This window comes from Vicugna pacos, chromosome 5 (assembly GCF_048564905.1).
Source record: "Vicugna pacos chromosome 5, VicPac4, whole genome shotgun sequence".
NCBI classification, from domain to species: domain Eukaryota; kingdom Metazoa; phylum Chordata; class Mammalia; order Artiodactyla; family Camelidae; genus Vicugna; species Vicugna pacos.
The window spans coordinates 49,463,515-49,488,203 of NC_132991.1; the positions used below are offsets into that span (position 1 = coordinate 49,463,515).

At 38.9% G+C, this 24,689-nt stretch overlaps 1 protein-coding gene and 1 long non-coding RNA gene across 4 annotated transcripts in view; both read left to right on the forward strand.

The window, feature by feature from the left end:
* Positions 1-66: 66 nt before the first annotated feature.
* The window catches only part of OSBPL6 (oxysterol binding protein like 6), a 183,437-nt gene continuing 158,814 nt past the window's right edge, over positions 67-24,689 (forward strand). For all 3 annotated transcript variants that reach the window (XM_072961219.1, XM_072961221.1, XM_072961220.1), the window contains exon 1: positions 67-204. The gene's annotated coding sequence lies outside the window, so the exon portion shown is untranslated. The remainder of the gene's footprint in view (positions 205-24,689) is intronic.
* LOC140696623 (uncharacterized) lies at positions 9,679-23,751 on the forward strand. Its single transcript, XR_012073126.1, has 4 exons — positions 9,679-9,806; positions 10,340-10,412; positions 20,659-20,803; positions 23,068-23,751. It is a non-coding gene; the product is annotated as an uncharacterized lncRNA (long non-coding RNA).

Genomic DNA, 24,689 nt, shown 5'->3' on the forward strand with positions numbered 1-24,689 from the left:
AGGAGGGGCTGCGGCGAGGCGGACCACTGGAGGCGCAGCACCGCCGCCACCGCCGCTGTCCGTGCAGGAGACCGCGGCTCCACGCAGGCGGCGCCCGTGCCTCCGCTCCCCGGCCGGCCCGCGCGCCCGCCTGTCCGCCGGGGCTGTCTCCCGCCTCCCGCTGCTGCCGCCGCACGAGCCGCGGCACCGCTGCTTGTCTTGCAGGTAGGTGTCCTGGCTGCGGAGGGGACCACTGGAGCGGCACTGTAGTGCCCGCACCACGGCCCGGGGGTATTGTGAGCGGCCGGAGGGCCCCGGACCTTGAGGGACCCGCGGCCGAGCCACCGGGCTTTGGGTCCCTGAGGCATCGCAGCCCTCCGGGGGCTCCGCTAGCCGAAGAGCCGGGGACGGTGGTGCCAGTCCCGCCCCGCGGCCGAGGTGGGAGGGGGCGTCTGGGTCACGGTCCCAGTTCGCCGCTCTCCCATCCCCCTCGTCGTGGGGAATTCCTGCTGCCGGCTCTCGCGCCTGCATCCCCCCTCGCCGCCCCCTCGCCCCGGCTCCCCCAGGCTGCTGGGATGGAAGCTGGGGCAGGGAGAGGGACTGATGTAATTGTCGGCGGAGAACCGAACCCGCGCGCCCGCGCCCGCTCCAGCTAACGCCTACGCCGCACCTTTCGGGGAAGCCGGGGAGCCGAGAAGAGCGGCTGGGGAAGTTGTGCATTGGGTTTTATTGTGCGCGTGCACTGCGGACTGCCCTCACGGGGCACCCCTGCCCACCCGCTGCTGGCTCCCCTGCAGCCTTCTCTGCAGCCTTCGTCCACACCCCCGGCCAGGGCCGAGCCCGCCTTCGCTGGTTCAGACTGGGATAGGGTTTGCATTGCAGTCAAGACGTCCTTCTCCTGCATCGAGCCGGGAACTGCTCGAAAATCGTGTGGCCGGGGAAGCTGGGGGAGGAGGGGATGGGAGACCTGAGGAGGAAGCCAGGGAGAAGTAATGACACCAGCACATTTTTTTCAAGCCACTGATGCATATAGACGCATCTGTATGACACCTATTAAGCTGTTTTTGAAAGTTATGACCAGATACTGATTTTGTGGCATATCTGTGATATACCTGAACGGTAGCTTAAACATAAACTAAAGCTGGGGAAGGCATTACATAATGAACATGAAGCAAATGACATGAAACTAAGTGAAACCCACTGGGTTGCCGAATTCTTTCTTTCTCCCGGGTGCAACGTCCTATATGCTTTTTCTCTATAAGAATTTACGTTTTTAAATCGCTGGACTAGTTTTAGCCAATTGTGATTTTTTTTTCCAAAATGACAAAATAATTTTTCTTGACCATCTTGTCTTAAATTTAAAAATTGCATGCTAATGGATAGTTGTATATCACAGAGCTGATTCATACGTGTGGTCTTTTTCCAAAGGTAAACGTTTTAAATATTCTGTCTTAATATCATTAACTTTATTTTCCTCTTGGTTGTATTTTTCCCCCTGCCTCCTCCCCCTTTGTTTTTTGGAAGCACTTCTACAATTTAAGGTCTGGGAGCTCACAGTGTTGATACTCCTATCCAATGCTACAGCATTGCAGATACAAAGACTAATAATAAATGAAACAGAAGACCTCACAGTAACTCAGAGTGAGCAGAGTTCCCAAGGTCGAAGGAAAGCTGCAGTGTAACTGGGCTATAATCATCTACAGAGAATATGCATAGCCCTCTTTGGCTTAGAAGGAGGGCCCCAGTTGGTGGAATATTATTCCTACTATTTCTTTTAGCCCTGAATGTCATGTGCTTCCCCCTAAAAATAATTTTTTTCTCAAAGTAGAAACAAAATATTCTGAAATTATAATCTTTGTATTTTTTTAGAAAGCCTAAAAATCCTGGTCTTGCTCATATTTTCAGTTTTGATGTTGATAACTCAATTATCCATTCAGTGGATGGGTTTCTTCCCAGATATCTCAGTTTCAAGTTATGATGCTTTATCAGATGTCTTTTGGTTATGGTATAATGTGATTGTGCTGGACTTTTACAAGATTGCTTAATATAAGTTTTCTTGTCCTTAGATTGCCTGTACCTTATATTAGTTAACTTTATTCCAAGAGGAAAAGTAAAGTCCTTCTAGGATGAATTGTTTGTTGTTGAAGATCTGTAGCATCACTGCAGAAATAGAATTAGGTTAATGCATAAGTAGATAAAAGTTTTATGTGACTTATTCATGAAATTGTTGGACTAAGGAGATTTAAATTTTATTAAAATGCCTTGGTTAAGTAACATTCAGTAACCATTCAATGGATAATTACTTACTGAGCGCCGGTCTGTTGAAGACAATGGTCTAGGCATGTGGGAAATACAAATAAGAATGAAAAGACGTCCCTGCCCTCAGGAGTTTGTGGTCTCATTTGGAAGGATAAGGCATGAATTCTCAAAAGAGGGACTTTTGTTTTTAACTGCAAAGGCTAAGTAATAATTATTAGTTTGTTTTTAGTTTGTTTTTAATTTTGAAAAAAGGTCTCATACTGTTAGTGTCTGAGCCTTTTTTTCCCACTCAACATTATGTCACTAAGATTCATAGACACTGTACATAGTTCATTGACTTACACTGCTGTGCAATATTCCATTATGTGTCTGTAACACGATATGTTTCCCTGCTTTCCTACTGATGGCCTTTTTTTTTTTTAAATGATTGCAAGGAGTACTGCTTTGATCATTCATGTTTCCTGAGGCACATGGGCAAGTGTTTCTCTTGGGTAAATACCAAGGTATAGAATTGTTGATTGTGTAGAATGTGTGTATATTCAACTCATAGATATTGCCAAATTATTTTCCAAAATACAATACCGTTTTTGAAATTGTACTGATTTACACAAGCCAGTGAAACAAGCAAACAAAACCATCAAATACAAACATTTGTGTGTGTGTGTGTGTGTGTGTGTTGAATTGCCTTTCCTTGGCATAGTGATTTGGAGAACATCTTGCTGGTAGTTTCAAAAGCAGCTGAATGACAATGTGGCAAATCTTTAATACAAAAAGAAAAAAAGAAAAAAAAAACCAGACGTCCCCAGGAAAAAAGCTTGTGCGTACCAATAAAATCAGAAATTATCAAAATAGCTCATACGAGAATAAAGGACTCGGTAAGCCTCTGTTATTCAGGGAGGATTATCCACATCCCTTGCTTCAGTTACACATTCCTTATATCCCCTGATTAGATATATGTTAAATGATTTGAAATCCAAAATGTGCTTAGTAGCTTTGATCAAGAAAATGAACTAAAATTAAGTTAGGGATAACTGACTTGATGTCCATCTCAGTTACTGAACTTGGTAGTCTGCCCTTTTAGTGTGGTTCTGAGTTTCCATGAGCTTTGAGGCAGTTCTGCATCCATCCACTGGATTGCCAACCCCATGGCTGATCATGTTCATAGAGAGGTGACCAGTGTCTGTGGTTCTCATGTGGAGGTGACATGGCACACATCAAGTGCCTTTCTTCTTCATTCAGCCATCATTCATTGAACACATAGTATGTACCAGAAACCATATTAGGTGCTGGGTCATATGTTTGCCCTCAAGGGTCTACCCAAAACAGAATCTACCAAAAACAAATTACTGTTGAATATGTATGCATGTGTGTGGGGTGAATCTGGCTTTGGTTTTAGAATTTGCATGAAGTATCTATTTTTTCTTTTGTTCCCTAAAGTTTTTCCAGATTTATGTTTAGACTTCCTTCAGTTGAGAGTGCTTTGGGGGAAAAAAATGTAGCCCTTGCAAAGAACAGTTACTTTAAATGTAGTTTTATGTTACTGGCTTTTTAAAAGCAGAAGGCTTTAGAAGGACTTAGTCATGGTTAGTCCTTTTGTCATGAAGACACTTAAGTGTTATCAGATAGGAGAAAGACAGAGGTCAGGGGAAGGATAGTTGGATGGGTGAATTCATATTTTAGGGGAATGGAACATTACATTGTTGAATGGAATTTTAGAGGAAAAGATAGAAAATAAACACAGATGAATGGTTATTAAGAGTTCCAACCTGGATATTACAGGGAACTGAGTGTGTGGAGTCATGAGGGTCTCAAGATGAAGTTTCTGGTGGGTTATATGAACCCATTTTCTTTTAAGTTTATATTCACTTTCTTTGTGTATAGTATGAATGTAGTTTTTATATTAAAATGAATTAGAATGTAAATGTTAACTATCTGTAAAAGGATTATGTCAATGGGAGGGTGAATTACAGGAAGCAGAAATGTCCAAGGACTCTTTCTTCCTGTGGTTTGGCTGATTACTTGAAAGTAAAAACTCTCCTGTGTGAGGGAATTCCATCTGATAGGGCCAGTGTCGTGGAACATCTATATAGTAAGCTGGCAAAAGGCTGAGCTAGAAAGGAGGGCAACCCAAGTAGCCTGATATTCAGGACTGTCTAAGGGATAATTGGGTTAGAGAGAAAAACTAAGTATGTAACGGAAATCTTAAAATAAGTGTAAGTAAGTAGATAAATAAGCTTAAAAAATAAAAATAGGTTTAAATAGACAAAAAACATTCAAGTAAAATATTGGTGGATTATCATTTTATATGTGTTACCAGTGCCATGGGACTGAGTACAAAGAATTCATGATTAATACACAAAAATTATCTTCTTCTTTAGAGATGATGGATTATATGTTTTTCTGTTCGAGAAAACCTACAGGTCAATTTGTAAACTATGTGAAGAAAGGACCCAGACACTGGAAATTCTTTTATTTGCTTGATGTGATGATGCTTGAGGTGTTAGAGCTGAAAGAGATTTGAAAAAACCTTTTATTCCAATTCTAACCTCTCCCATTTTCTAGGTGGGAAAACTGTGGGCCAGAGACTTGCCCAGTGAGGCACTAGCTCCAGTTAGCAGAGAATATGCCAAATAATTTACTTCTGTTGGTGGTGACAGGAAATAAAGTTCTTCCCCAAATGACGGATAGGTGAATAAGAAAATGAACCAACAGCAACCTCTGCAGTGGGATTTTAAGCTACCTTTCTATCGTTCTCCTTGAGTGGTTGGTGTGGGAAGTGAAATCAAGCATATTTTTAAAAACTTTTCTTATATTCTTATTTTAGAGAAAAGGCCTTGTTTTTGAGGAGATGATTAGAGGAATAAACATTGCAAATATCACTGTTTAAATTTTTTTGGTGCTTGCTGTTTTGATACCCACAGCTTTGTCTTTTAACCCAATAAACAGCAACAGACAGAGAAAATTAAATTATCTTGTGCCTCTCTCTTTTCCTTTGTGATTGTCTTTCCCTAAGCTAATATGAGACAAAAACGAAGTGTAGAGGGAATTGAGTCAGGAGTAGAATATCAACTTCTACTTTTTTATCTTGCATCTTATTGAGGCAATTCTCACTGTAGCTCTTGAGACCCATCCACCTTTTGGAGAATGTAGAAGTAGAAGGGAGAACAACAGCCTTATATTTTTAGAATCTTTTTTTTTTAAGTCAAACCGAAAATAAGCCTGGCCTCAATTTCCAGCAATAGCTTTATTTCATACTTCCTAAACCAGTGCTTAAGTTTTGTCATACATTTGAAGAACTTACCTTGATTTTTTTTATACATAATAAAGTGTTGCTACAAGTAACATACTGTGACCAACTACTAAAGTTTGAACAATAAAGTATCTAAAAGAACATGAAAATTTTAAAAATTTTGTTACATGTCGTTTCTGGAGATAAAGTGAAGAGTCTGATTTTATTTTAAATTAAAATGACATTTTTGCTTTCTGTTTTATCTGTAGCAGCCAGACAAGCTTTTGCATATTTGCACCCCATCAGGCAACACTCTGAACAGTTTTGGTTGTATCATTTCCCTAGAATAGAATAAGGAGCACAATGTGAGTGGCATGTTGATTATGAAAAGACATTAATGAAATTCTTTTTGATCTCAATGAACTAAAAATTGAAGCAAGAACTATAAAGAGAGTGTGCTTTCCATGGTAGGTCAAGCAAATATAGCACTCATGTGAAACTCCATGAAGAAAGCAAGGGAGAAGGGAAGAGCAAAATCCACAAGAACTCAGGATAATGGAACGGGAAGGTCAGGGGAGGAAGTGGGTGGATATTATAACCCAGCTTGTCCTCCAGTTTCACTTCAAAAAGTGCCAACAGAGGAAATAAAAGTGTGAATCTGAAGGCTTATGGAGATCAGATATTATAGAAGATTTCTTTATATGTCTGTACACATAAAGAAAAAGCTTTTAAACATCTTGAAGAATACAGAAGGCATAAGATAAAAGATTGATAAATTAAACTTCAAGAAAAGATAGTATGTATAACAGGCAGGAGATGAACCTCACCACACCAGGAAGAAACTACTTATGACATGTCGTAGACTAAGGGTAACTCCTTAATATCCAAAGAGCTCCTCTGTGTCAACAAGAAAATATGACTAAATCTAATAGAAAAAGGGGCAAAGGAAAGGAACAAACAGTTCACAGAAAAGGAATCACTAGTGGCACTTAAATATAAAATTATACTCAATTCAAGATAAGACAAATGCAGTTTTAAACTATTTAGCCTATTAAATTGGCAAAGATCTTAACATTTGTTAATTCCTTATGGTGGCAAGGCTTTGAGGGAACTGAGAGGCTCATACATTGTTGGTAGGGGTACACAATGGCACAGCATCTATGGCTAGCAATTTGGTAATATTGCCAGCCATAAAATTTAAAAATCCACCTACCTTCTCATCCCAGGAAATCTAAGAAATTTTTCTACAGATATACCTGTACATCGCAAAATGAATTTGCACCAAGACATTCATTGCAGCTTTGTCTGTAATGACAAGAGATTTAAAAAGAGCTAAATGCCCATCACTATGGGACTGGTTAAATAAGGAGCAGAAACAAAACCAGATAGCTGTTAAAAAGAATGAGATCGTTCTATATTTGCTGACGTGGAATGATCCTTGAGATGTAATAAGGTGCTGAGAAGTATATGGCCGTTGATGTTAAGTATAACTTTATAAGTATATTTTTATGCTTATGATAGTAGAGACTGTCTCTTGAAGGTGACACAATAAACTGGTAATGGTGATTTCCTCTGGGGAAGAGAACTGGGTGGTTGGGGTGGGGATGGGAAGGACACTTATTTAGCACACTAATTAATATAGTGCACCTTTTACTGTGATTTGAACATATTATGTATTCAAACCAAGATAATTTTTAAATTTCTTGGGAATCACTCTTATTGCTAAAGTATGTTAAGTAGTTGTAACCAATAGCATTCCCTTGGAACTTTCGGTCTATATAAGAACATGGTCATTGTCATAAAGACTCACCCTCACTACTACCCTGACAGGCTGATGTTCAAAAGAGGAGGGAAACCGGAAGCGGTTGCCCCTTGGGACAGAGTTGGCACACCTGGGTTCTCTGCAGTTCCTTGCCCTTGCCACTGTGTCCCCAGCTAACTGGTCTTCCTGGGGGAGGAGATCCAGGGGAGTTGATCAGGACCAAGGTGTACCCTGCTACAGGTGAGAGTTCAGGGAGAACAGACATTGAAGAAGGGGTGGCAGAAGCCCGAGACTGGGAGAGCACAGAAATGGAGATGGTATTAATTGCCACTCCAACCCCATCAGATGCAGCTTCCAGTGGCAAAATAGAGAGAAATGTTATTTTATGGGCCACAATCTTCAGAGCCTGCTATCCCTGAAGTTTGGTATGGTGTCCAGGAATCTGTATTTTTTAAAAGTGTCCATTCTGGGAATTACTATCTCTTCCATCCTCCTTGTTTTATAGATAAGATGACCCCCTTCATCTCTTTAAAAAAAATTTTTTTTGTTTTTGGTGTTTTGGGAGGAGGTAATTAGGGTTACTTATGTATTTTTAATTAATTAATTTTTTTTTATGTGGAGCTACTGAGGATTGAACCCAGGACCTTGTGCATGCTAAGCACACACTCTACCACTGAGCTATACCCTCCCCAACTCTTCATCTCTTGAAATCCATTCCATGGAGTATTTTTATAATTACTTCTGAAGCCATTTTTGGTATTCTACTCCTAAGCATATGCTTTCGTACGGTGATTGTTTCATCATGCCTTTGCCCTCCTAGAGTCTGCAAAGGGGTACCTAATGTTAAACTATAGAATAGTAAGAAGGACAAAGCCAAGGAAGCAACTGAATGGTTAGTGGGTCATAACTTTGGGAAGAGTAATTATATGTTGATATGACTTTAATAATCAATAATATGAATAATTATGGGTTATACTGAAGAAAAGGAAAAACTTGGTAACAATCAGAGGTATTGTGCTGCAAAATAATTTTCCTAAAAAGAAATGAATAGTTTAATTACCATCATGAATACATATTTATTCAAAGTTAATAGACATAGCCCTTCATCTGGAATTGGTAATTTTAAATCAGAATGGCATTCACCAGTTATACAGAGGAAAGGTCCTATACCGGTCTCTTTTAATCTTGAGACATGAAGTTAGGATTAAGTATTTACCCTAATAAATGAATCCAGTAAATAATATGCATTCTTTTTCTCTGTGGAAGTTCTGATATTTTAGTAGCTATGTTCTTTTCCAAACAAATTTATTTAGAAACTAAGAAGAATAGGCAGCAGCCTCGTAGTGGCACATCATGAGAAGCTTTTGATGTCAAAGTATGGTGATTTGAAGAGCAAAGAATGATATAGGTGGATGGGGAGCAGTCAGAGAAGCTCTTTATCACAGAAGAGGAGGCACTGGAAGGCTTTGTGGGGGATGTGTGGCGGTATCTGGAAGACCCTTTCCTTAACTTTCCAGGACTGTTGAAATTTCAGGATGCATTGATCCTTACTCTGTGTATCTAGTGTATCTAATTCCTAATGGAGTTTTGTGCACAGGTTTAATCTGACATGAGTGAACGTTTACGTTTCTTTAAGAGATTCAGTAGTATATGTTAAATACATGTGAACATAGTATTGTGCTACACTGCTTCTTCTTGCCACACATCTAACTTCCTTTTTTTTCTTTTTCCGACACATCTGTCTTTGCAAATAGCCTTCTGTGGTGCGGTGCTTTTTACCGCAATACACGCCTTTTGGAGGAGCAGTGTATTTTTGACAGGAAGAGCCCTGTAGCCCAGGGAGAGATCATGGATACCCAAGTTCTGTTCCCAGTCTCTCCACTTGTTAAGCATCTGACCCTGGACCAGTAACCTCTGGGAGCCTCATCTGATAAATGAAGGCAAACAGTCATTGTTAGAGTGATCGCGTTTCCAATTAGTATGTGAAAACACTTAGAGAACTAGTAAGTCCTATGTAGATAGAAAGTACAATTATTAATCATTACCTTAAATTCACATTTACCTAGAATCCAAATAACCAAAATAACTACACTTTTCCTGTAGACTTCTCCACTGATGACTGATTTAATGCTTATCTGCCCTGTGGCACCGTAAATTCAGAAGTGACTTGGAAATAAGATACTAATTATGATTACATTTAGCAGGACTTTTTTTTTTTAAGTGATCAGCAGCCTGGTTCTTTGAAAATTAGTTTATCACATGTACAAAGACTAAGTAGAAAAACCCAATTTCTGGCCAGTTTGGGGGAAAGCAGGTATCAGTCACTAAACTCAGCCCACCCCGGGAAGGGCTGCTTCCGTGGGTACTGCCCTTCCCCCTGCGCGCTAGAGGCTTTTTGTCCCTTCCCAGCCGCCGTTGCGCGACCATCGCCTTTTCCACGCCCCGGACGCGCTCTCCTTTTCTGTCTTACCAGTCCTTAACTGGTTTTTTTGTGAAACTCCGCGGCAGTCTCTATGCCCTGCAACTCCTCAGTTTCTTGTCCTGTTCCACTGTGCGACTTCCTTTGGTTGCATCCTTGTATGTTTTGCCTTCCCAAGCAGGGTGGGGGTGGGCGGGCCCCTTTTTCAGGGCCGGGCCTCTTTACCACTCTTTTCTGTCTTTAAAGCTCCTGAGTGTCACTTGTTGGACGTTTGGTTGCTTCCCTTAGAGTGCACGTCCCTGCCCTGCGACCCTTCATTTTTCTGACATCATCATGCAAAGAGGTGTTCCCCACAACTGATACCCCTGTTAAGCATGAACTCGCCCCCCGCCTTAATTTTAAACCTTTTTGTTTTTTAAAAAAAAAAAAACAGTTATCTCTCTAGAATGTTTTATATACCTCACTTTAAAAAAAATTGCACGTAGAATCCCCAACAACAGAGCCCGCTAAAGTTTAAGTGACGCTGGTTAACTCTAAGACTGTCCATTATTGTTCACGCCTGTAATAGAGGACTTCGGCTGTGGGACAGCACGAATTGCTCCTTTACCAAATAACCCTAGAATTCTTCTCCTTTTACTTTTAAGTAACTTTTTTTTTTCTTTGAAGATCTTTTACTTTCTCCTTTCATTAGCCGTCAGCCTTCTGACACATGTACGTGCTGTCCTTCCACAAGATGAGCCTTCTGACACTTAAGAAATACGGAGGTAATTCTTTTTCAGCCACATCTTTGAAGTAGTAAGTAAGAAATGCTTCTTACTCCTCATTTTGCTGAAGCTAGTTTTCTTTGGCTCAGAGATTCATTTTCCATTTAGTGCAGGATAGTTAAGATGGTACGAAGTCACTCTCAGTGCTAGATATATCTGGTATTAGACTTTATTATTAGGTTATGGGAGGGTTTATAGTTGCTCTGAATATTGGCATTGAATTATTTCGACATTCTCTAATCCTATCGTCTTTTCTCAGAATCATTAACTTATTTGAGAAAATAATTCTTCAGCATCTACTGTGTGCCAGGCTTTGTGCTTTGAAGTCAGAACTGACATTCTAATGAAGGAAGACAGTCAGTAAAAAAAAAAGTACATTGCTATTTTAAATTCTGTTAAGAACTATGAGGACAATAAAAGTGACTGATGGGGCAAGAGCAGCGGGTGGTGGTATGTTTGTTAGTTTCCTAGGGCTCCCATAACAAAGCATCATGTACTGGATGGCTTAAAACAGTAGAAATGCATTCTCTCAGCACTGGAGACAAGAAGTCCAAAATCAAGATGGATCCTTCCTTGCCTCTTCAACCTGCTGACAGCCCCAGGAATTCCTTGCTTGTGGTTATACTTAAAGTTTTTAAGCATAACCAATCTCTGCCTCCTTCTTCACATGGCCTCCTACCCTGTGTCTCTGTCTCTGTGTGTCTCTCCTTCATATAAAGACATCAGTCGTAATGGATTAAGGGCCAACCCTACACAGACTTCATCTTAACTACCTTATTTCCAATTAAGGCCACGTTCTTAGGTATTGGGGGTTAGGACTTCAGCATGTCTTTCTGGGAGACAGGATTCAGCCCGTAACAGTGGGCTTCTTTGGGTGGACTGACCAGGCGAGACCTTGCTAGGTGGAGACATTTGAGCTGAGCCTCAATGATAGCAAGGGTCATGCTGTGAAAAGGTCTGGGTGCAGATCCTTTCCTGGTACAGGGAACAGTAAGTGAAAGGACCAGGGGGATGAGCCTGTTGGAGTGGAGGATATACACATTAGGTTTTACATTCTTAAAAAGGGCAAAAAAAAAAAAAAAAAGTCTGGTTTGGGCAGATTACTTTTAAGACAAAGGGATTTTTCTTTTGAGCACTCTTGAATGTTTTTACTTATGGTCAGGCAGAGACTAAAACAATTTTCTTTAAAAAATTAACTGCTGAGAAATCAGGCCTTTCAGCAGTAGCTAATCATGTATTAAGAATTTTGTTGATTAGAAGTTCATTTTGCATTTTAATAGTAGAATTCTCCATCACTATATTTGGGTTTATTAACCTAAAAGCTTTAAATAGAACAATATCTGAGAGTTAAGCAGACTTTGTAATAGTAGAGATTATTTTCTAGTGGTAAGAAGTTAATTAAGGCTAAATATACCCTTTAAGAACCTGACATTATATATTAAATTGTCATTTTCAATAAGACTGTAACATTATTGTGGTTGTCCTATGTGACACCTAGTGCTAAGTAACATTTGTGTGATTTATGTTACATATTTATGAAAATTCTTAGTTTTTTAACTTAAAAATTGATACAGAATATAGAAAAATCTGTATGAAAATATAAATTTCCCAAGATAGTCAAGGAGTTTCCATATTAGATTGGTAATATCTTTAAGCATTTAGAAATAGGTTAAAGTAACTTAAAATATTGTAATATTTAATGCAAAATTGGCATTATGAAATAAGCATTAGTGCCTTGTATATGTGTACTTTTAGCCAGAACTTTGATGTAGTTAACACTGATATATTTATATACATTTATATATTTTCATATACAGAAAAATGTATCTTATGAATAACAAGTTTCTATAAAAAATTCTAAATGAGTTAAAAATGCTTATGTAAAATTAGATTTTTATGGTGAATAACTAGATAAGGGTTAGGATTACAAGCCCAGACTGGGGCCAAGGCTGCCTGGGTTCAAATCCTGGCTTTGCTTTGTGCAGCTGTGTGACCCTGCATAAGTCATTTAACCCTTCTCTGCCTTAGTTAACTCATTCGTAAAAAGAGAATAAAAATAGTACCTAAGCATTAGTACACAAAGCATTATTGCAAGGATACAGTGATTTAATGCATATGCATTTTCTAGAACAGGTACATAGTAAGTGCTGTGTAAACTCTAGCTGTTATCATTTTTAGCATGTTAATTGAAAGTTAGATATATTAATATTCATTAATTGGAAATCATGTAAAATGTAAATACAGTCAGTGTCTCTTATGCCTTCTTACAAATCAAAAGCTAATTTGAGAGAGATGAGAAAATTGTCAACAGTGTTTGCAAGGCTCTGTTTTAATGTTAATAATCTATTAAAAGTATTTTATATGCTTACCCATTTAGTTACTTATAGCAATAACTATGTTCAAGAGATTTTGTTAGGTCTTAAGGGAGAAAGAAAGATGATTAAGCTGTTGATTCTGCTTTTAAGAACCTGCTTATCCAATAAGGGAGAGGAGACATAATTTAGTATTACATGAAGTATAATGAGGTAAATGTCATACCAAGAATGTGATTCATGCTTTATCTCTGGAGGCTGGGAAGCATCTGAGGCGGTTTTGTGGGTACGAGGGGCAGGGATAAAAATGTAGGAACTGATGATATTTTTAATGGATAGGAAGTATAGGAGAAATCTGAGGTAGAGAAGGAACAGTTAGAAAAATAGGCAGAAGATTGAGAGTCTTGTCCCAAGTCAAGAGAGGAAAGGATTTCTAAGAAGAGAAATGGGCTATTACAAATACTATAGAAAATTTAAGGAGAGTGATAATTGAAGAAAGACCTTGAAAAGCATTCCCTCCTTATCTTCCTGGGGGCCAGAGAGACTTTGTTGGGAACTGATTACTTAATTCTAGTTGGGCTGTTAGGTCATTTTTTGACATTATAAATAACCTGATGAATGGCCTTGTGTAGAGATACCTGATTATCCCCTAGAATGGCTAGTTTTTTAAGGATTAAGAGATATGAACATTTTAAGGCCTTCATTACATATCCTCTAACAGTCTAGCCCTTCAGACGTATTTTTAAAAAACATTTTTCACTGAGGATGTATGAGAGGGCTTAGTAAAAAAAGTTGTCCAAGTGTTGTGAAAATGTAGACATAATAATAGCTGATACATAGGCATTTACTATGTGTCAAGCATTGTTTTAAGCACTTTATTTGAATTAACTCATTTAATACTCACAGTAATGCTATTGATTAGTACTATCATTAGCTCTGTTTTAGTGGTGAGAAAACTGGGGCACAAAAGATTAAGTAATTTGCCCAAGTGATTTCCTTCACTGTAGTATTGGAATACTGTTGGGAGCTAAGTCTTGAGTCGTTGCGTTGAGTGTTCTGTGCTCTCCTAGCCTGTAGTTAATATTAACCAAATATCACCAGTAATGTTAGGGAATTGTATTATTATAGAATTAGTAGCATTAAAGATATGACAACTAAAATGACTGTAGAGAATTTATTGGCTCTTTTTTTTTTTACATTTTTTATTGATTCATAATCATTTTACAGTGTTGTGTCAAATTCCAGTGTTCAGCACAATTTTTCAGTCATTCATGGACATATACACACTCATTGTCACATTTTTTTCTCTGTGATTTATCATAACATTTTGTGTATATTTCCCTGTGCTATACAGTGTGATCTTGTTTATCTACTCTACAATTTTGAAATCCCAGTCTATCCCTTCCCACCCTCTACCCCCCCCCCCCCCCCCCGGTAACCACAAGTCTGTTCTCTGTCCATGAGTATTGGCTCTTAGTTTTAATCCTGATTGGTGATTAAAAGAAACATAAACATAAAATCCAGTGTTCTAAATTCAAATGAAAGCTTCCATGTGTCAGGATACAAAGGCAGCATTTCAATTTTTGGCTTTACTGTGGTAATACCACTTAAGACAAATACAAATGAACATTCTTTTCCTCCCTCTCTGCTGTTCCCCCTAAATCCCATCCATTACCCCTTCCATACACTTAATATTTCTGTTCATTTGCTCCTGAGGATGCTTGCATATTTGCTGCTAAGTATTTTTCTGGATCTTTAGAAGACAGACTGGTTAAACTACCTAGGTATTGAACTCCATCCTGTGGTTCCCTGGCTCACAGAGGTAATGAGTCTTCAACTTTTACCTGCCTTTGAGTGACTGCTCAGATGTCATGGGGTGCCTTAGGGGGACTGATAACTATTAAGGGTTTTTATTTTCACTTGTTAGATCCACAAACTAATGCTATTAAAGGTCTTTTCATAGAACTAGAAGGCTCTATCTATTCATCTTTTTAACTCCTACATCACATAGCCTTTTATATAGTGGGCATTCAGTAAGTTGTTGAATATGTAATTTTTGTTAATTGATTTGTATAAAATTACACTAGACATTGTTTGCTATTAGAAATGCTAATTGTAGGTTTGTTTAGTTTGTATTTACACTCTAATCTTTAGACTTCAGGAAATACATATTTGGATAAAGCACTGCTGTACTTCTGTTCTTAAATGTCCATTATAGGGTAGCTAACTGACAATTATTTGTTGCTCTATGGAAGAAGTATTTTTAAAAATACCTTGAGAAGAAGGCTTAATTATTCTTCGTGAGCAGACCACATAATGTGAAATAACAAGGTTAAAGGATTACATTTTTCAAAGCCAAGAGTACAGTAAACAACTAAAATACATTTCTTTAGGTTGAAGATACTAGAGCTTTTTAGTTGGTTAGTTTTGGTTTAAAACAGGCTATTTGACATGTCTCTCTGCAAAGCAATAACTTATGAGTTAAATGCAAGCAAGTTTCTGTTTCTTGAGACACTTTAAAAACTACTCACAAATCATGAGGTAACTGTCTTCATTTCTGTTTTGATGGCATAGGTATAATGACTATACTTAAAACGGGACATTAGTGATCTCTTTTTTAGGGTGGTGGTAGAATTTTGTCCTTGACAAATTAACTCATATGTCTACCCAAGTTTTAGTTTAAATATGTGACTCAGATGATAATATTACATCTAAAAGTGCTTTGTGCCAGAATGTATTACTGTGTGTGGTGAGAGGAGGGTGTTACTTGATAATTTTATGTTTTTTTCTGTCATTCCTTAAAATTTTCTTTCTGAAATAGATGAATTTTCTTCGGGAATTCCAGAAAGCCTTTAGAGAAATACTCGAAGAATTGTTTGCTTTGCAAATGTATGTTATTATTTTATTGAGAATAAAGATGAAAGTCATCTTTTCTGATTTTAAGATAGCTAAGAATCGTAAAACTCTGTCTAAAGAAAATATTGGTAGGCAGTGTTGGGATTTGGCCACTGATAGGCAGTTGATTTTCATAAAATCAGAATGATAGCTTGAAAAAGAATGGCCATTCTTCAAAATAATGATTCTTTTGGGATTGCTTTGAGAATATTTTGTGGCAAACAGATGCCAGAAGTATTTGTTATTATATTTTCTTAGTTCAATACTTAAGACTTAACTAACACATTAACCTTTCCAGCATTATAAGAATCACTGAAGAAATCTTAGAAATCATCTGGTCTACCTCCCTCATTTTGAGAGAAGGAAACTGAGTTTCTGAGAGGTTGAATTCCATGACTTGCCTGGCTGCCAGGCTGTCCTGACCTGGCACACAGTACACCTTAGGGTTGATTTGCATGTATAGATGTAGAAAAAATACTACGTTGTTCCACAGCTGGAAACTCAAGGCACAAGTGGGTACAACTTGAGGACTCATCTCTTTCCCGCCTTTCAGAGATCACTGTTTTTGTTGCCTGATAATGTCTTGAAAACTGTTTCTTCATGTGTTTGTCCCCTTTTTGCTTGTTTCAGATAGGAAAGTAAATTCTGTCCTTGTTATTTTATCTTGACTAGAAGTGGAAGTTTTCTTGGAATCTGTTGAAAGTGAGGAGGCAGACAGAGGAGTGAAACAGAGAAATTGAGGAGTCATGGTAAAAGTTTACATAGTCAACATGTTGAATAGGAAGGCCTAGCTAAGGGGGTAAGACTTTCTCCAGCAGTGTTTAGAAGCAACTGAGTGAGTTGGCTAGTAGTTTTATTGATTCGTTGATTGATGGTTCTTTTTTTTAGCTACTATTTATTTGTCTGTATTGTGTCTGTTCTGTGCCAGGGGCTTGACATACATTATTTCTCACTCCCACAATAGGCCCAAAAGGTATTGTTATTGATAATCCTTCTCCACACCTCACCCCACCATCCTCTTAACCTTAGTCCCAGCCCTTCTCAATATCAAAGATGGGGAAATAGGAATGTAAAGTGACTGCCAAATTCCTGCACCTTGTGAATTGTATAATCCTATTTCAAACCCAGTTTCTTGTAGCTTCAGAACCAATTGGTCCATACTGCTTTCTTCTTGCTAAGATTGAAATTTGTGTTGTGGGAGGAATTGGAGAGTTGAGAGTGCTAGAAAGAAGAGGTTGAAGGGACAGCTCATGATTAACTAGATCAGGAAATGAGGGAGTCAAAGATGAAGAGTGATGGATGGCAAGTAAAAAGTTTTGAAGGCCCTAAGTTCTCTATGGTGTTGACAATGGCTGTGATGGTCTCAAAGAAACAAGGGAGCATGTGGTTGGCCCTGGATGATGACAGTGAAAGTGATGTGAGAGAAGGAAGTCCCTGTAATTTTACCTGATCTTCTGATTAATCCTTGATGTCCAGTAACAGTTCCAAGTAGATTGTAGATCTGACATGTTCTAGAAAAAAAATAAACAAAGTTTTTTTTTTAAGCAAGACATAAAGAGTCCTCATCATAAGGAGAATACTGATAAATTAGATGTATTGCAGTTCTTTTCATCAAAAGTACTGGCAGAGAGCAAAAATCAAGCAATAGAGTAGCAGACATTTCCAGTACATATATCCAAATCCTTTTTAGGTCATTCACATGGACAAATGAGAAGTTACATGTAGTCATTATTGAAACACTAAGTATTTTATTCTTTCTATCAGAAATTCATTAACAAACACCATGGCTTTGTATATTCCCAGAATTGTTTGTCTAATCCTCTTAAGGGCATTATACTACTAAGCAGCACAGCTAAGTGTTTGCTCAGTTTTAATTAGAATGATCATTTGTCACACTTAGAAGCATTTGGCTCTTGACTATCAAAGTATCGAGGGCTGAGCAAAGAAAGTATTAATTCTGCCATCTTTTAAGGTTACATTTCAAGCTGTTGAAACTAGTCATAGTTGAGTCAGTATATAACCTTCAGCTGTTCAAGCCTATTCAGTATGCTGGTTAATCAGATTATGCATCTAATTTTTCCACAATATAACATACGAAGGTGATGCAATTAAGATTGGTCCTATTGGCCATTCTAAGAAAACCAGCATCTAGTTTTTGTCTTGTATGAAGAATTAAAGTGTTTTCCAGTAGGTAAAATGAGACAGAAAAAGATCTTTCTTGGGTTCTGTATGGGTAAAAAGCTATTATGTCAACACAAAAGGACACAAGAATTCACAGATTACATACTATTTTGTGGTCAGGGATTACCAAGTAAGATGTAGCAATGAGACTGAGTCCACAGATGCATACGAAAATCAGTGTCATTGCTTGATAGTTTTACAGTAGACCAATGGGACACAAAGTCAGAACACAGAACCATGAGGCCATAGTAGTGTAACCTGTATATTTAGTGATACTGTTAACCCTCCTCTGGTTTTCAAGGTGAGGAGAGAGTTGGAAAACTTGAATCATGTTGAATCACTTACAAAATGATTTAATTCCGTTATCAAAGGATTTAGTAGCCTCTTTACCGACTCTCCCTTATAGGAATTTAGTTTTTTAAATGAGAAGTTACCTCACTGGTGGGTCCCTGCTTATAAAGGTGGTCCTAAGTGAGTTCCTCTGTGTGTACGGGTGTAGTGGGGTGGTGTATTAGTTTCCTATGGCTGCTATAACAAATTACCACAAACCCTGTGGCTTAAAACAACACAAATTTATTCTCTCATAGTTCTATAGACCAGAAGTTCAAATTCAGTTTCACCAGGCTGAAATCATGGAGTCGATAGGGCCACTGTCCCTCCAGAGGCCCTAGGAGAGAATCTGTTCCTTGCCTCTTCCAGCTTCCAGACTGCCAGCATTCTTTGGTGTTCTTTGGCTTGTGGTCTTATCTTGCCAAACCTCTGTTTCATCTCTACATTGCCCTTTTCTCCGGTTCTATCAATTTTTTTCCTTTCTAAATTTTAAAGTGATATTATTGGGTGCATACTATTTATGATTGTGCTGTCTTTCTGGTGGGTTGACCCCTTTGTCAGTATGGAATACTTGAAAAAGAGATCTGTTAGTGATTTTACCTTGAAGTCTATATTGTATGCCATTACTCTAGCTAACCCATTTGCCATTCTCCAGGCTTTTACTTTCAACCGTTCTGTATTTAAATTGTCTCTTGTAAACGGCGTAAAGTTAGGTTTCTTTTTTGGTTTAGAAGTCTTTATTAGTTTTGAATATTTAATCTTACATTTTAAGTGATTATTGATGTATTTAGGATTAAATCAATTTCTATGTCCTTTTTCTTTTTAAGATCTTAAATATTTATAAATACTTTTACACTATTCTCATTCTTGACTGGTGGTTTAACTTGGCATAAAATTCTAGGTTGAAAATAAATTTTTTTCAGAATACTCAAGGCATTGCCCCCTAGCTTCCAGTGTTTCTGTTAAGAAGACCAAAGCTATTCAAAAACCTCATCTTTTGAATCTAATCCAAGTTTGCTTTCTGTCTGTGAGTTAATATTCTTTTTTCTTTTTAAATCCATTTTTTTCTGGGTATTTGGTGGGTAAGTTCAGTCTAGAAAATTCAGGTCCTTAAGATCTGAAACCTCTTTAGTTTTGTTGATGATTTTCTCTTCTCATTTTTCTCTATTCTTCCCCCACCCCCCGGAATTCTTTTTATTTGAATATTGGACTTCAAGATTCGTTGGTTTTCTAATTTTCTTATCTTTTTTCATATTTCTTCATTTTTAATCTTTCCCTATTTTATGGGATATTCCTTAGCTTTATTTTCCAGCCCTTCTCTTGAGTTTTTCATGTCAAAGTTTTCTTTTCTTTTTTAAAGTATTTCTTTCTTGTTTTTGGAAACAATATCTTCCCTTACCCCTCTAAGAATATTTATGTTTTCTGTTCCCTGTGCAACCTGTTTCTTCCATGTTGCTTCCCTTTTGTTTGCTTTTTTTGGTCTGTCTTTCATGTTAGAGCTTTTCCTTAGGTAGCTGATAATCCTTAATTTTTTACTTCTTTTTAAGGGTGAGTCACTAGGGAGCTGATTTAGAAGCTTCCAGCATTTAACAGGACTTCTAAGCTGAGGTCTTCACAGACAGAGCCAGTTCCGTAAGGAAGCCCATCCTCACTGCCACAGCAATATTTTTAGGGTTTTTTTTCTCTTGGTCAGGGAAGATTTCACAGAAAACAGTTTCCTAAGCTTCTACCTGAAGGCCATAAGCCTGGCTACCATTTTGTTACCTACTAAATAACTTACAAGAACTTTTAAGACATTTCCTGTTCCCACTTCTGTCCATACTATTGCTATATATATTCTGAAAAAATAAGACTGTATTAAAAATAAAAGTTATAAGTACATTAAAAATTTAAGAAGTCAACAAAGACTTTCAAATTGACCTTCCTCTGCAATTAGGATTGACTGGTACCTCACTGTTAGATGATTCAACCTATTTGATGGCAATCTTTTGAACATTGTGTCTTGATGGCTTTTTAAGTTTAGATATCAATTTTGGAAGACCAATGTAGACACATTATGCCTTATGTTCACTGGACATATAAATGACCACTCTCTCCTGGAATGGAGCAGAGGCTTGGACAAGGACTGGAGTGAAGATGGTCATCTGGAGCTAGGCTGCCAGCTCCAAATGGGGCATGACTGCATGAGAAGACCAAGATATGAAGCCAGAGAGGTCCTGAGCCACCTAGGCAATCCTAGGAAGGTCAGGCAGAGAGCCCGTCTGTGCACAGGCAGGCATAGCTTTTGATATGTTTCAGAGACTTTGGATAACAAGATGTCCTGAAGGTCCAAGGGCCTTCAGTCTTCAGTTACTATCTGATCTTGCCTAGGACTTACCTTTCAGGTTGTCCCTGGCCCCAGAACTACCTTTCCTCTCAGGGCTCCTGCCAGAACATAGTTGCTTCCAGCACTTGCTTACTTCTAACCACAGCCTCATGTTATTTTGGTAGGGAATCCTAACTCTCCTCTATCTCTCCGTCCCTGCCAGGGCTTGAATCTTCCCCTACCCCACTGTGAAGTAACCTCACATCCTTATCTTTGGATTTGGATCTGTCACGTGGCAGCCACTGGCCCTGGCTCCCAACTGCTGCCCCCTCATTACCCCTCTGCCCACATTGCCGGCCTGGAGCCAGGTGAGTCATTTTCCTACTGCTAGGAGGAGTGGCATCTTTGCCCATTCTGGGACTGCTGCTGAGGAAAGTTACATCCTTGGAATACTAAGTTGTTCCCAATGTATTTTCCTCACAAAAGCATTGTTACAAATGGTGGTTAGAAACTCTAGTTAAACTCTTATGATTTAACATATGGCCTGGGCTCTGCCATTTATAACACAACTTTTAAGGAAAAATGTGTTTCGGGTTCAGGTAATAGACTTGGCACAAGTCCCATTGATAAGTTGGGGGCTACCTTGTAACAGCATGCAAAGGAGGAAAAATGTCATCATCAAATATTCATTAAGCTCCCACTTGTGCATCATGCTGTTATGACTGCTGGATCTGTGGGCCTCTGCTGGGCCTGTTTTTATAAGCTATAATAAGGCCGCCTTGCAAATTGCCCTCTGCACCTCAACACACTGTAGCACTTTCTCTGACATATCTTGTATTGTACTAATGGAGAGGATTAAGGCAAGAAGCATTCCTAGCCTGAGAAAGTGCAATTTTAATTTAAATGCGAACTTTCCTGGAGCCTAAGTTCTTTTAGTCACTGAGCCTGCACTAATTTGTGTGATTCTTTTGGGGGCCAGGGCACTCTTCTTAGAGCTTTTTAAAATCAGTACTTCCTATCGGTTCAGTGTTTTCTTTCAAGTGAGGCACTCTTAGAATAATGTGGCACATAGCGATTTTCAAAAGATTAAAGCAGTGTGTTCTAATTTGAGCCTTGCAACTAATTGCCTCAACTAATTATAAATAAAGGGCCAAGTCATTATTGTTAATAAGAAGTGACTTTGGAAAGTACAGTTTGACCCAAAGACTGAATAACTATTGCAAACAGTAATCAGTGAGGTGGTATCCATTGTAGAAAACACCTTAGTGGAAATTATTCACATCCATTCAAATTGGGTTTTCCCTAAGTTGTTACCCTCACACTTGGTTCCTGTTTCCTTTTCAGTGAAAATGTGCACCCTTTTGAATGTGGAAGCTGAACTAAAATAGCTCTGGGAAAGTTACTTGTATAAATGAATGTGCGCTCTGTGAGTGTAGATCTTCTTGATTGATCCTCTTCAGGCTCTTCTTCTACCCACTTAAAACGTCTGTGCTCCATGGGTTTTGTACATCCCGCACAACCCCCCAGTCCTCCTTTCCTGTTACCTCATCAAGTTCTGTCTTTGCTAGTAAATCCCACAATTACTTATCTGGGCCAGGTATCTTCTAGATGCCAGATGCACATTTCCATATGGATATCTTACAGGAATTGCAGACTTGGGCATGCCCAAAACAGAATCGTGATCTCTCCTGAATCTGCTCCCTCCCCCTCGCCCTGGCTTCTCAACTTGGAAAATGATCCAGTGCAACTCCATGTCCTCTTGATTTTCTTCCAGCTTTCTCTCTTCATCCCTATCACCCTGCCCTTGTCCATGCGCCCATTGTCTTTCTCCTGGACTGTAGCAAAACACTTACAACTGCTCTTCCCAGATCCAGTTTGCCTCCTTCCAAATTATACCCAGCTGCTAGAAAAGTAGTAAACCACAAGTCCAATCACGTCACAATCTGCTTTAAAGTGTGCAGTGATTACCAGTTTCCGAAGAACACAGATTTCATTGGTGTGGCCGTTTGATTTGTAAGCTCTTCATCCCTAATTCACAACAGCTCAGACTCGCTGGCCGTCTTTCAGGTGCTTGAATTCATCTAGAGCCTTCCCTGCCCAAGGCCTTTGTACAAATGGTTCCCTGATCCCGGGATACTCTTCCTCTTATGCTCTGCTTGTCAACTGTCTACTTACCTTCTAGTCTTACCTGTAGTGACAGTCCTCAGTGACATTTTCAAAAGCTCTCCCCAGTCGGTTAGATTCCTCTGCTAAATATGCCAAACAGCATCCTGTATTTCCCAGTACTCATCATAATTATAATTAAATGAGCATTTGTATAATTACTATTTTGATGCCTGATTCTCCTACTAGCCTACAAACTCCCTGAGAGCAGGGACCATGCCTGTCTGGCTCACCATTCACTCCCCAGTGCTTTTTATTACAAATATTTGTCAAATAGATGTATAATGAGTATGGTTGGACAGAAGCTGTGACATATGTTATGTGTATTTGTACTTATGTTTGAATATGGGGTATCAGATGATCTAGGACTTGAACACTTCCCACTCCATAATGTAGTGATACTGTGAAAGCCTTATTTAGATCTTGTTAACTGTTCAGCTGTTGCATACTCTTTCCCCCTTTATTCTAGATTCTGTCAGGGTTCTACCAGAGAAGCAGAACCAGTAAGAGAGAAAAGATTTGTTGCAGGATTCAGCCTTCTCACATGATTGAAGGGGCCAGCTTGGCAAGTATGACGTCTGTAAGGCAAGAGGTCAGGGAAGATAGGGTGGAACTCTTGGGCATAGGGAGGGCAAGGCTGCTGTTCACAACCAGAATTTCTTCTTCAGCGAAGCCCCAGCTCCACTCTTCAGGCCTTTCAACTGATTCAAGCAGACTCACCCAGATAATTTAGGATAGTCTCCCATACTTAAAGTCAGCTGATTATGGACTTCAATTACATCTACAAAATACCTTCATAGTAAAACCAACATTGAATTGAATAACTGGAAGATGTAGCCACTAGCCAACTTGACACAGAAGGCTGACCATCAAAGAAAGCTTTGATGCAAAGCACCAGTTTAAAAGCATAATCTACCTTAATAAAAAAAAAAAACCCAGCAAGCAACAACCAAACTTGGCATTTCTGGGATTGAGAATGGTAATTAAATATTTATTCAGTGGACTTCTTATTAGCTATGGAAGTAGTGTCTATTTTAAAGAGATTTTTACCTATCCTGCTGTAGTATGCCAAATAACCTCATTATTCTACTATCCAGAACAAATGTGTAACTACTTCAAATGTGAATCTATAATAAAATTCTAGGAAAATTGTCCCTTTTATGTGTAGTGCTTCGAATAAGTGGACAATTTTTCCCAGGTCCCCCTTTTATTTATTAACACAAGCCAACATTTACTGAGCACAGAGCTGGGCAATGGATATACAAGAAGAGGCAGAGTATCATCCTGTATTTCCAGGCCTTGCAGTGGATTTAAGTAGACAAGTGAGTAATTAAACAATTGTAGGCCTGGAGTCAGTGGGGTTGCAGTGTGTAATTCAAGGGAGGCATGGTTTGATGTCAAAGTGTAAAGTGTCCTGAGCACCAAGCTTGGGATCCAGCATTACTCGGCAGGGAGAGAAGTGTCCTATCTGCTGGCGAGAGCCTTGTTCATATCATTTAGGAAGAGGAATCTCGTGTGGAGGGTGAAGTGAGGGAAGGAGAGGGTATTAAGGGCAGGAGTCTGAAATAGAGGCTGGATTCTAGCACTAGCAGAGTTTACCAATTGAGTGAGGGAGAGAGACGATTTGAAGATGACTTTGAAGTTTATTGCTTGAAAGATGGGAACTTTGACTGGACCAGTAATGGAAGTGGGTGGTACCAGAGGAGGAAAGGATGTTTAGTTCTGGGGCAGGTAAAAGGACAAAAGGTTACAGTTGCCACTTACTGAGGGTCTATACCAGGTCTGGTGTGTTACACCCATTGTCTCATGTCCCTTGAGATGCCAGTGTGACTTTTAGCTTGTATGAAATCACCTTAGGAGTGGCCTGAAGCAAGGGAGGTATTTAAGAAAGATGCTTGGTGTCAGAGATTCCTTTTTAGTTCTTCCATCTTTTTATAAAGGATAATGTAGGTACTCTATTTTGAAAGTTACTTGACAGTTGATTCTCAGAGGAGGTCTGTTTATAATTAAAGTGAATGTCAGCCAGTAAATGTTGGGAAAGGAAAAAAAGAAGGCTAACATTTATGAATGATTTCTGGGTTGTCTTACAGC